General features: G+C 46.2%; 1 pseudogene; it reads right to left on the bottom strand.

Annotated features, from left to right (window-relative positions):
- Positions 1 to 1571: 1571 nt before the first annotated feature.
- Positions 1572 to 2825, bottom strand: LOC133066490 (uncharacterized; annotated as a pseudogene).
- Between the last annotated feature and the right edge of the window lie 9535 nt (positions 2826 to 12360).

The raw sequence follows: 12360 nt of genomic DNA, 5'->3' as shown, positions 1-12360 counted from the left end.
TGCTTCTATCCACTGGGGATGTTCCCTTTCCCAGGTTTCTGGAAGCTCAGACTGCTTCCAAAAGCTCTTCATAGGGTAGATCTCACCTGAAACAATAACTTCTTTTAAAGTCAACATTCATCAGTCGAATCCACAGCCTCTTTGTCACACATTATAATTCCAGTGGTAACTCCTAACACACTAACCCCTGGGTTTTTCTGCCTGACCATTCTTGTCCTCCAGGTCTACCTAAATTCATTTTAATTTTGATGAGAGTATTTCTGTAGAGTGAATGAATCCCCCCTGATTAATTTCTCAGAAAAGCTGGAGTTTCCATGCTTGCCCTCCTAAGAAAATATTATCTGCCTGGCCATGCAAAGAGCCAGATCAAAAGCAACCAGCTTAAAAAGTTTTCCCCACATGGAAACCCACATGCACTTACCAACACCATCTTAAACATATTCCGTCCCGAAGTGTCCACAGCCGAGAAAAGGGAGGAAAAGTGTTGGGAACTGGTCTCCGTAAGCAGGCTGATTTCTTCTAAACCCAGCTTAATTTATTGTATGCTTTGGCCAGTGAACTGATGATAATTTGTTTTAGCCTTAAAACGTTAATTTGATAGTGGAGTTGTGTGGTTTAAACCAAGGCAATTGGTTGTTCTCAGGCCAAGCCCTAAGTTGGGTATGTATTTTTTTTCCAGACGTCACATGGCTTGAATACCGTCATGCTAAGACATGACAAGCTGCCAGCTAAGGTCCTTGAGCAGCAGGCATGGATTCTGTTCCAGCATTTCCCTCTTCTCCTTTGCCATCCTCTGTAGCCCTCTCGCTTTTTCTTCTAGCTTGTGCCTGATACCTTTCACCAGAAACAATCAAGTTATTGTCAATCTCCCAGCCTATCTCAGAAACACACTGGGATACTGAGATTTCCAAGTGTTCACAAACATACAGGTGGATTATATAGACAAAGATAAGCACAGGTTTGTAAGACAAAGATCAGATCACACCAGGAAGCAACAAGATACCCCATTAATCTCTCTACACAACATTCACTCTTATGTAAGAAACTGAGATTTATTTTTTATTTTTTTGACACTGCATTGTACTTTTTAATTGCACAGGTAGTTTTAAATAAATGGAGAAAGCACCTTCCAAAAGTTACACTAGCAGGGAAAGATTTCATCAAGCATTTACATAGTGGTTTTCTGTAATTTTACAAAAGATTCTTGATCTTTACTTGAACTGTACATGAAGGAAAAGCAGCCCCCTCAGGTAGGCGTTCTGCTTGCAGAAGCAAACTAAAGGACCTAAAATCAGAGGCAAGCCTGGGATGCTGAGAAGGGAAAAGAGAAATTGATAAAGGACCATTCCTTAACTCCATGTCTGAAACACTTATAGCGTGACCTGTGTAAGTATTTCAGGGCAAACCACCACCCTTAAGATAAAGGTACACCCTCAGAAGCTGTAATTCTTGATCATAGTAATGTGTCTACGTACCTTTGACCACTAAAGGTCAAAAGACAATACTTGGGGTAACCTAGGAGGCTTGAACAAATACTTTAGAGGAATTCTTTAGGACCACACCCCCTCTACTTTGGCTTTTTGGATGAAGCACAGGCCTCTGTGCTGTCCTCCCGGTAGTGCCACAGTCAGGAAAAGAGCATCAGTACTGGATCACGCCTCAGACACTAATCAGCTGGGGAAAGAGTTCACTGGCAAAAGGGTCCTCCCAAGAGGGAGGGAGGGAGGACCTCCCTCAAGCAGGGAGGACATGTCGCTCAAGGGAGAAGGGGAACCCTCATAGCTACAGTCACTGTAAGCATCCAGCAGGCAGGAAGATGGCTTCAGGCAGTTGCTGGTTGAAAGCAGATCTGAGATACCCAGCTCTGGAATGAAGTCATCTTCTACAAGTTCTTCCTTCACTGAGACAGTGAATTCAGGGTGATCTTTCTCTGAGGGGCTGAAAGGTGCTTCCTCAATTTTCACTACCACATTGGCTTGGCTCTCTGTCTCAGAGGGCATCTCTAAGACTAGGGGCTTTGTATATACGTGGTCAAAACGAATCAGTTCATTAATGGCTTCCAGCTCAGCTGATGACGTCCCCAGGGATGGAGAAGGGGAGGCCGGTAAGGAACTGGGTCCTTCTGGGTCCACTTCTGGGAGCTGCTCCAGGCTGGCAGACTCTGGGGAAGGACATCTGAGGAACATGACTGGATCCAAGTCAAACAGAATGCCCAACAGGAGATCAGACTCAGAGTCTGAAGAGTCAATACCATCAGAGTCCATGGGGAGATGTTCTGGATGGGTGACAACTGGGCCTGCATCTGCTGCAGAGGTGCGTAGTCTGAGTGCTGTGGACTCAGCAGACCTGGCCACTGGCCCCGCTCCATTCCCCTTGGTCTCTGCTTCCTCTTCAGTCACTAGGGCATCCATCCCCAACCGCTGTCTTAACTCCTGATTCTCAACTACAAGGCCATGAGTTTTCTCTCATAAAAGCTGATTTTCTAACAAAAGCTTTTGGTTCTCTTCTTCCAAATCTACCACTTGTTGCTCCAGCTCACTCATTTGAGCTTTCTTTCGGTCTCTGGCAGTCTGAGCTGCTACTCTATTTTTCAGTTTCCTCCACAGCGCCTTCTCTTCGGGGCTCAGGTGTATGAGGCACTTTCGCTTGCGTGCCTGGGGAGGCCCCCTGCTAGCTCCCTCTGGGCTGGCCCCTTGCTGGCCCGGCACCATGACTGGCAGAGCCCGGCCAGCTGGGGCTCCAGCAGCAGCAGTGGGCTGGCCTGACAGAAGCAGTACTTTAGGAGCCCCGGCAGCCAGGCTCTGCACGGATGCAACCACCACCATGGCCGGAGCGTGTCTACGCCCAGAAACTGAGATTTAAAAGCAGCCTTTATTGTTGGATTGATCTTGTAAAATCTGGCACTTACTAAAAGTGGTTTGTATATGCACTGTGCCGGGGTCCAGCCTCAGCAGGATCCAGGGGTACCCTCAGGATGAACGGCTTCAGCAAGAGAGAGAAAGAGAGACAGACCAGACTGGGGTGTGCAGCAGGGTCTGGTGCTTCTTTATTTTTCACTGTAGCTTTTATATCTTAAGTTAGCACATTTCTAAGGGGAGGTGAAAGATAAGCATACAGAGTTAGTTTAACATTACGTCAGTTTGCCCTTTATGAAACCAAGATGTTTTCTGCATTCTTCTTTGTTTATGAGAGTCTTTTTTCATAGTAGATATTTGTATCTTATCTTCTGGCCTTGGGGCCTAATGACATTTTATGACCTAGGTGAATGCAAAGCTGTTTTCCGTAATCTATTCTTCATTGTTCCATTTTGCCTTGAGCTTAACAGAAAACAGAAAAGTTGCAGTTTCCTGGTATAGCAGGTTGCAGCATAGTAGAAATACAATCCTGTTAACACAAAGGTCAGTCCTTTTTGCAGAAGTTATTTATCTAAAAGGTTTACCACACTAAGACTCTGCAGCTCTGGTGAGGAAGCCCCTGTTTAGCATTCCTGGTTAAAATTAACAATTAACTTATTGTTTCTACACTAGGGCTAAACTCTTAGTTTTCTAAATATTTAACTGTACTAACAATAGTTTTCACTGCACAACCTTAGCACATTAAGAGCAAAAACACAGTAAGAAAGTGTTGACCCAATAACCACTTTTAGAATAATATTTTTGTGTGTTCTCTAATGGGGCTTCCTCACCCACCAAAGGCTTCTGTGCCTATTAGGGCCTTTTGTGTGATCAGGTTCTTTATGCTGTTTATGATTAAGTTGTTGTGAGCAGTCATGTGCATTAGTATGCATTTGCCAAGCAGGCTAGAATGCCAGCATAGGGGTCTAAACTGAAACACTCCTTTCATCCTGGATAATCTTATAGGATACCACCGTCTGGAGGACATATTGATTAAAGTTCTAAGTTGATTTTGTTTGGAAAGAGATCAGGGAAGGCCTTCTACCTGTGTCACAGAAATTAGGGAGTAGTCTAATATAGCAAGGTATCATCTTTAAGGTGAGCGCCGGGGCAGCTTTTCAAATGCCTGAAGTCCTGATTTGCCTTGCTTGTCAGGTCTTCTCCTCATGACCTTGTCATGGGTGGGATCTCGTGTGCTGGCTCCCGGCAGCACTGAGTTAGTCAATGCTGTTGATTTATGTATTCAAACAGTAAGAGGAATTATACTTAGAGAATGCGAGAATACAGGATAAATTCTTTCTCTGACCAACCCCATCTTTCTCATGGTAGACTCATTATACACAGCCCACATCTTCCTTTGCTTAGACAATGACATTTAATCCCACTCTCGACAGAACCAATATGTGTTTTTGTAACTATTGAGTTATTAGAGATTGGCCCCAGATTATGTAACATGCACAGTTTCTAGGTTACTTTCTAATAAATCAGTAAATCTTAATAGCAAGCATAGGGCTGTCCATTAGCTAGTGTTTACCAAGGTCTTCTTAATGGCCTGGCAAAGCAAGTGGATTTATTATTGCCATTTTTTTTTCTTCAGGGCTCCAGCATTCTTTTTGGTCAACAGTACATTCTTAAAAAACAGACTTTGTTTGAACTTTCCAAACATTGAGTGTATGCCCATTGTGTAGGATTTCAAAGACAAATAGAAATCTGTTCTTGTTCTCAAGGAGCTCACAGTCAAAGGGGGAAGTGAGCTCAGTAAATGAGCAATTTCAAGGTCATGTGGTTTGCATAACACCAGGGGGCTCATCTCTGCTTGAAGGTCTCTACTAGATGGGCATCCATGCCCTGCAAAAATACCTCAACCGACAGAAAACTTACTTTTGTGTCCATTAATTCATTTATCTGACCAAAGTCCCTCTAGTCAAAGCTATGGTTTTCCTAGTAGTCATGTACAGATGTGAGTTGGACTATAAAGAAGGCTGAGTGCTGAAGAACTGATGCTTTTGAAATGTGGTGTTGGAGAAGACTCTTGAGAGTCCTTTGGACTGCAAGGAGACCAAACCAGTCAATCCTAAAAGAATCAACCCTGAATATTAATTAGGAGGACTGAGGCTGAAACTGAAGCTCCAATACTTTGGCCACCTGATGGGAAGAGCTGTCTCACTGGAAAAGACCCTGATGCTGGGAAAGGTTGAAGGCAGGAGGAGAAGGGGGTGACAGAGGATGAGTTGGTTGGATGGCATCACCAACTCAATGGACATGAGTTTGAGCAAACTCCGGGAGATGGTGAAGGCCATGGAAGCCTGGCATAATGCAGTCCATGGGGTCGCAAAGAGTCAGATACGACTAAGCAACTGAACAACAACTAAGCAGCAGGGATGTGTGGATTCTAATGTGTGCCAGACAATCCTTTACCAAATAGCTACAGTCCCTGTCATCCGGAAGAAGCTTCTAATCGAGGTGGGAGATACAAATGAGCTGATAAACCATCAAAAACAGTATATGATACCTACCAGGGTAGCAGATGTTCTGGGAGCATCTTATTTGAAGGGCAGAGAAGTGCCATGGAGACCCAAAGCCTGGAGATGGCATCACAGTCACACATAGTGGGAACTCTATGATTCGTTGAATGGTACTCAGTCAATTAGACAATGCATGCAAAAGTGATGAATGTGCCATCACTTACATGGTTCCCCTTCCAACCATAACTTGGAAGAGACATTTCTGTGCACTGTAACTGCAGTTGTGTTTGTGACCAGGGCAGTGGCATGGAGGAACTGAAAGAATTGCTGGGTATATAGGTGACAGAGACCTGGGGGAGACACCTGGCTGGCCGACAGCAAGGGCCAGTGCACTCAGCGCCTGTGTGCCCTGCGAGATATTCTCGTCTAGACCTAGAGGAGAAACTGATACCAAGAACTCTGATCTAGTTCTGCCTCAAGGACCACTCATGATATTTCTAAATAAGTGTCATTCTCTTCCGGGGAACAACCCTGCAAATTCTTGAAGATAAACACATTTTCCTCCTGCATCTCCTTTTCTCCACAGAAATGCAAGCTTCATTTTCATACAACACCCCTGGTCACCAAACCCCTCTGCATTCGAAGTGAGATGCCTGCCGTCTGGGCTCCCGGATGACAATTAAAGAGCCAGGACCCAGGCTGTTCTTTTGCAGGCAACCCCCTAAGGAGGAGCCATTGGGAGCTGGGGGTTTCCCCATGGTTGATATAATGCTGCTTCTGTCTCACCCCAGCAGGCTCAGCAGCCACTGTACCCGAGAAAAGGTGGCAAAATAGACATCGCTTCTATTATCTCTTCTTCAGAATTACAAAGGCTATCGCTACTCTCTGTAGATGAAAAGACGGCTACTGTAGCCTGCCTTTTGGTCCAACCACTCACAGCTCACACACAGCCTGAGTTCCCTCAGGACATTCCTGAGAGTCAAGATTATCTATTAGAGGTAGAAAATAGAAGCTATGGAGCCTGAGAACAGAAGTCCAATGACTTTCTGTAGATGCTTTGCAGTGTTGCTGGAGAAGAAATTCAAGTTTCCATGAAAATTGACAGCTTGAATTCAGCCGGGCTTCCCTGGTGGCTCATGGCTCAGACAGTAAAGAATTGGCCTGCAATGTGGGAGACCTGGATTCGATTCCTGAGTTGGGAAGATCTCCTGAAGAAGGGAACAGCTACCCTCTCCAGTATTCTTGCCAGGAAAATTCCATGGACAGAGGAGCCTAGTGGGCTAGAGTCCATGGGGTTGCAAGGAGTAGGACACGACCAAGCAACTTTCATTCTCACTGGATTCAGCCTACCAGTCAACCACATGAACTAACATTTCCTGATGACCTGTGGGTAGCAGAGCATGGAATGGGATTATGGGCCTTCTAAATGAAATCAAGAAAACTCTCCACTGATTGAACTCACTACTTGCCAGGTGCTACACTAGGAAGCAAAAGAGGCAACAGTCCCTACTGTGAAGTTGCTCAGGGATACAGAGTAACTTGTCATTATCCAATCATTGCAAGGCAGCATCTTTGTTCCCCTGAAGGGGTTGAGGACACCAGAGAGCAGATACAAGAGGCTGAAGGTCAAGTTTATACTCTTCAGCACAAAATGCATCTGACTGGTACCGCAGAGAACTTCCTGTTTTCTATGAAAACGGCCTCAAGCTGTTGGAGGATGACCACCCAGCTAAATTTGCAAATTTTCAGTGCCTAAGGAGCATCCAGTTAGCCACCTCCCAGGATGCTGACATCTAGAACTATTGTTGACAGAGGGCATCATTGCCTTTCTGTTCAGTATTCCCAGAGAAGTCACCTCAGCTATCTTTAGCTCTAGCAGGCTGCTCTCACTTGGGCTCAGCCTGAGTTCTTCTTACAAAGAACTTGCCAAGGCCATTGGAAACGATTTTTCCGGCTTCATGGGCATGTGAAAGGTCATGAGCCTCAGGACTCTTCCAGGCCTGATTTGCACTCACCTTTCCCATGTGAGGAATACTCACCCCTTTCCCTGTGAAGCCACAGGTCTGTTTGCTCAAACTCATGTCCATTGCGTAGTGATGCCATCCAACCATCTCATCCTGTGTTCAGAGTGGGAATGCGGCACAGACTTTCTGGGGCACCTGGTTCCTTCCAGAGAAGAGAGGTTGGGAACAAAAGCCAGGGAATCACAGAGTCTGGGAGTGTTGGTACTCTCTTAAGGCCCACCACCTTCTGCGGGCATCTCTGGGGCCTACTGGTCCAGCAGCATCCCCTGAATACCTGCAGAGATCTGCAACGCATGGGGATCAAGAGCAGGTAGGAGCCCTGGTGCAGGATGTTCATGGCAGAGGGAAGAACCAAAGGCAGCAGAAGAGAGGAGGAAATCCATCTTGGGAAAGTGCAGACACAGACTTGAACCCCAGTTCTGTTACTTGATGGCCAGGCAACCTGAGCAAGTCACTTAGGCTAACTGAGTCTCAACTTCCTTGCCTGTGAAATGGCTGTAAAATATTCTCAAAGGCTGTCGTATGTTTTAAATGCAATCCCATATGTAAAGTTCCTAGAACACAGCAATTATATAATAAATAGTAGCAACCGTTATTACTGGTTCAGAAATTTAAACATGCACAGCTTAATCAGGTGTCACCAACCCAGGCTACTTAGGGTCCGCTCTGTAGAGTCAAATGGGCTGTGTTGGGGGAGATGACAGCCAGGTGGGGGACAAGGCTCCTGGGAGAGAGGGTGACAAATGTTCTGATAACATGTGAAGTGTCCTGACTTCAGAACCTGTCCTGCCCTGTGGAAGAGAAGACCTATAGAAAACCTAACACTTCTATAAAGAATTTGTCCATCATCAGGGCAGAAGACTTATCTTGAAGAGGTGAGAACACAATTGTTGTCATTGTTGTTGTTCAGTTGTTTAAGTTGTATCACTCGGTGGCCCCACGGACTGTAGCCCACCAGGCTCCTCTGTCCATGGGATTTCCCAGTCTGGAATACTGGAGTGGGTTGCCATTTCCTCCTCCAGGGGATCTTCCTGAACAAGAGATCACACTCTAGTCTTCGGCATTGACAGGTTGATTTTTTTTTTTTTTTTTTTTTTTTTACCCCTGTGCCACCTGGGAAGCCTTGGGAACAGGAGAGGGAGAGAATTTTCCTTGGCAGGGTTGAATAGAGGCATGCAACCAGGGGTGATGCTCTGCTTCTCTTACCACAGACATTGAATAGGATTCAATCATATTACTGACAATCTACAGATGCAGTCAAAGAGGACAAAGCAGCCCCTGACAGATGGGAGCCAGCCTGGCACTACATCTTGATCTGCTGTTCCTGAGGGCTGTTCTGGGGCTCACAGCTAAGTCTTGTGTTCTCCTGTTGAACACAGCTTCACAAGACATCAACATCAGAATCATGTCTGAACACACAGAAACATGAATACGGTCCAAACCACAAAAATGACAGAACGTTGCCCCCATCCTGGCACTATGAGTGATCACTGCTTCTTTGCCAATAACAGCGTTAGCCTTACACCAACTCTTCTCTCCTTTTTGATAATGAGGCTTATTAACATAATCACGGAATTACCCCTACTTCTTAGCATCGAATCTTGAGTAGAGTGTTGCTCCGTTTACTCTCCCAAATCACCTAGATTAAGCCCAAATTCTATATATGTGCTTTCTAAAACTCTTTCAAGCGGAGCTCCTCACCATTCCTCAAGCTGCGTGTTCTCTCTAGCTGCAACAAGACGACCTGTTCAACTACTGCAGTGTGCCTGGAAGACATTGATGCCCCAAAAGGCAGAAGAGCACAAGAAGAGAAGGTGACAAAGCAACTTTTACAACAATTAGTGATTCCATTCTACCGCTTCCAGAAGTCACACTCACATATGTACACAGTGCATGCTTTTGTATCAGGATGTGAAAATGAAGGACCAAATTTCAATATAAAAAGTCATTAAGGGACATCCCTAGCAGGCCAGTGGTTAAGACTCTGCACTTCCACAGCAAGGGGCACAGGTTCAATCTCTGGTCAGGGAACTAAGATCTCCTATGCCTCATGGCTCAGCCAAAAAAAAAAATGTTATTGAAAGGAATTAAATTGTTCAAGTTCAGGCTTTGAATTCTATCTTGATAACTAGTTTATAAGGGCTGCTGGTCATCCTAAGATTATTCTGTTCTTCCCACAAAGACCTGCATCACTTCCTGGCACCTGGATGGGGACCCAGCAGGAAGCATCAGGAGACGTGACATTTCCCAGCCATCCTGGGAGTCTGTGAGGCTCACCCCAAGCCAGGTGTCTCTCCCGTCTTCGGTGGGAACTTGCCTTTGCTGTGGAGTTTAGAAACCTGCATTTTGGGAGCTGACACCAATTTTACGCGCAATTTTGATTTTTTTTTTCTTGCTGTCCTTCAAAAAAATTTTTTTCAAGTGTTTTGGAAATGCTAGCATGTCTCAACTCTGCAAAAAAAAGACCTAAAGGGGCTCGCTTCATCTCTGCCTGGCTGAGTTTTGAAGGGAAAGCACACACCCTTGGGGGCTGTGGGGAGTTTTGACTGCAGAGCAAGAGAGCCCCAGAGGATGAGAGGAATTCATGGAACTCACAGTCACAGAGTTGGGTCTTCTTGCCTTTTATGCTAAAGATTTTCTAAGTAGTCTATCTTAGTCTATCTTCTCAACTTCAGAGAGTTCTGCACTTTACCCGGAGAAGGCATTGCTTTGCTGGGTGTGCGTGGATTGAGTCAGAGTGAAGAGGATAAGCTGAGGGGGATGTGAGGAGGCACAGCTCAACATGAATGAAGGGAAGCCCAGGGTTGAGAACAGCCCCTGCAGAGTGTGCAATGGCCATTAAGACCTGGGTGGAGGAACGCCCATCGGCATCCCGTGCCAACAGCGCCCTCTAGAGCACGGTGGAGACGGTGCCCTGAAGCAAGACCTCTGGGGGCCGGAAGCCGACAGCGCAGCCTGAATCGTCCACAGGCTTGTTTACTAAGAAGCCGGTGTGGACGTGAAGCCACTTGCCTCTGTCTGAAGAAGTGCAGGAAAGCTTCGTGTGTGACTGGAATTTGCAGTAACCCAAGAATCGCTGGCTTTGGGATTACAGTTGTTGAGCTTGGAATCCACCAAGTTGCCTTGGCCGGTTGCAGACTGGGGGTGAAAGCACAGTAGGGAAGATACCTACTAACACAAGGAGATCCAACCTGTCTATCCTAGAGGAGATCAGTCCTGGGTGTTCACTGGAAGGACTGATGCTGAAGCTGAAACTCCAATACTTTGGCCACCTGATGCGAAGAGCTGACTCATTTGAAAAGACCCTGATGCTGGGAAAGACTGAGGGCAGGAGGAGAAAGGGATGACAGAGGATGAGATGGCTGGATGGCATCACCGACTCAGTGGATATGAGTTTGAACAACCTCTCAGGGTGTCAATTTCCTCATCTGAAAAAGGGGCCATCCATGTCTATTACAGATGGATAGAAAGAGCTCAGATGGCCCTTGAACTTGGAAAGTGATCCAGTCACTAATACCTTCAAGAAAGCAATCTCTAGCTCTGATTTCTCTCTCAAGTTACAGCCAGACGTTGAATGAAAGATCCAATGTGTCATTATCTGTGATGCCTTGAATTCTGGGCTTCTCTGCCCCAGCATCCATGCTGCAGTAGCACTGCCCTTCCCAGAAGGGTGCTGAGGAGGGCAAGGCTCTACCATAGGATGCCGTGGCTCCGCCCGGGGCAGCTCGAAGGGTCAATGATTACCAGCACAGGCTTGGGTTTCGCCGAGCACAAGAGTTGCATTAATGGGGCGGCACGCCTGCACGCCAGCCAGCCTCCCACGTCCAAGAACTTTCTGGGAAAGCCCTGGAGGCAGAAGGAAGCAGAGCCAGCAACCGGCTGCTCTCTGCCCTGGAACCACCCTTGCGGGGCCCCTGCTGAATTCCTCTCTTTGGGGCTCTTCTTGTCACGGGCAGGGCCCATCCCAGGAGACCCTCTCAGAGTGGGTCTGCCCCACTCCCACCTGCCTCCTCACAGACTGGCGGGCGACTCTGGCAGCTGTCTTGAGCTGCTCTTAACTAGAGTCTGTCACCGAAACAAGACGGTGAGTGAGACAGAAGAGAGCATCTCCCAGACTCAGAGCCAGGCCAGGGCAGGCAGACCTGAGACCTGCCCCGCAGAGGGTCAGGAGCTCACACGGCGCTGCTGACGCATGTCCCCTCAGTCCTTTCTTGTTTTTTTACTCAGTGGTGTGTATAATGTCCTGCAAAAGGTGAAGTGAAATTCCACCTTACTTCCTCTTATTTGCCCTTCTAGCATAATCAAACCCAATCACAAGAAGCTTTTCCATCTCAGAAATGGTACTTAACTGCTCTGAGCTGCAACTTTTCCTAATAAATCGGTGATTATAACACCTATTTGTTGCCCAGGGGATTCACTGGAAAATACACACGTCCACACAAAAACCGCTCCACGAATGTTGGTAAGGCATTGTTCGTCTCAGCCAGAAAGTTAAACACAAATGTCCATCTACTGGTGAATGAATAAATAAATGAAGTTTGTCCATACAATGAAATATTGAAAAGTGAAAGTGAAAGTCACTCAGTCATATCTTTGTGACCCTATGGACTGTAGCCTGCCAGGTTCCTCTGTCCATTGAATTTTCCTGGCCAGAATACTGGAATGGGTAGCTGTTCACTTCTCCGGGGGATCTTCCCAACCCAGGGGTCAAACGCAGGTCTCCCACATTACAGACAGAATTTTTACCATCTGAGCCATCAGGGAAGCCCCCAATGAAATATTATTCAACCATAAAAAGAGAATGAAGTACTGGTACATATTACAATGTGGAAAAACCTTGAAAGCATTGTGCTAAGTGAAAGAAGTCAGATATAGTATTATTCCCTTTGTACAAATGTCTAGAATAGACAAATCTAGACACAGAGATAGTTAGATTGGTAGCTCCCAGTAGGGGTGGGGGAAGGGAAATGTAGAGTG

This window comes from Dama dama, chromosome 2, assembly GCF_033118175.1.
Source record: "Dama dama isolate Ldn47 chromosome 2, ASM3311817v1, whole genome shotgun sequence".
NCBI lineage: Eukaryota > Metazoa > Chordata > Mammalia > Artiodactyla > Cervidae > Dama > Dama dama.
Note: the sequence above shows the minus strand (reverse complement) of the source record. Positions and strands in the feature narration are given on the sequence as shown.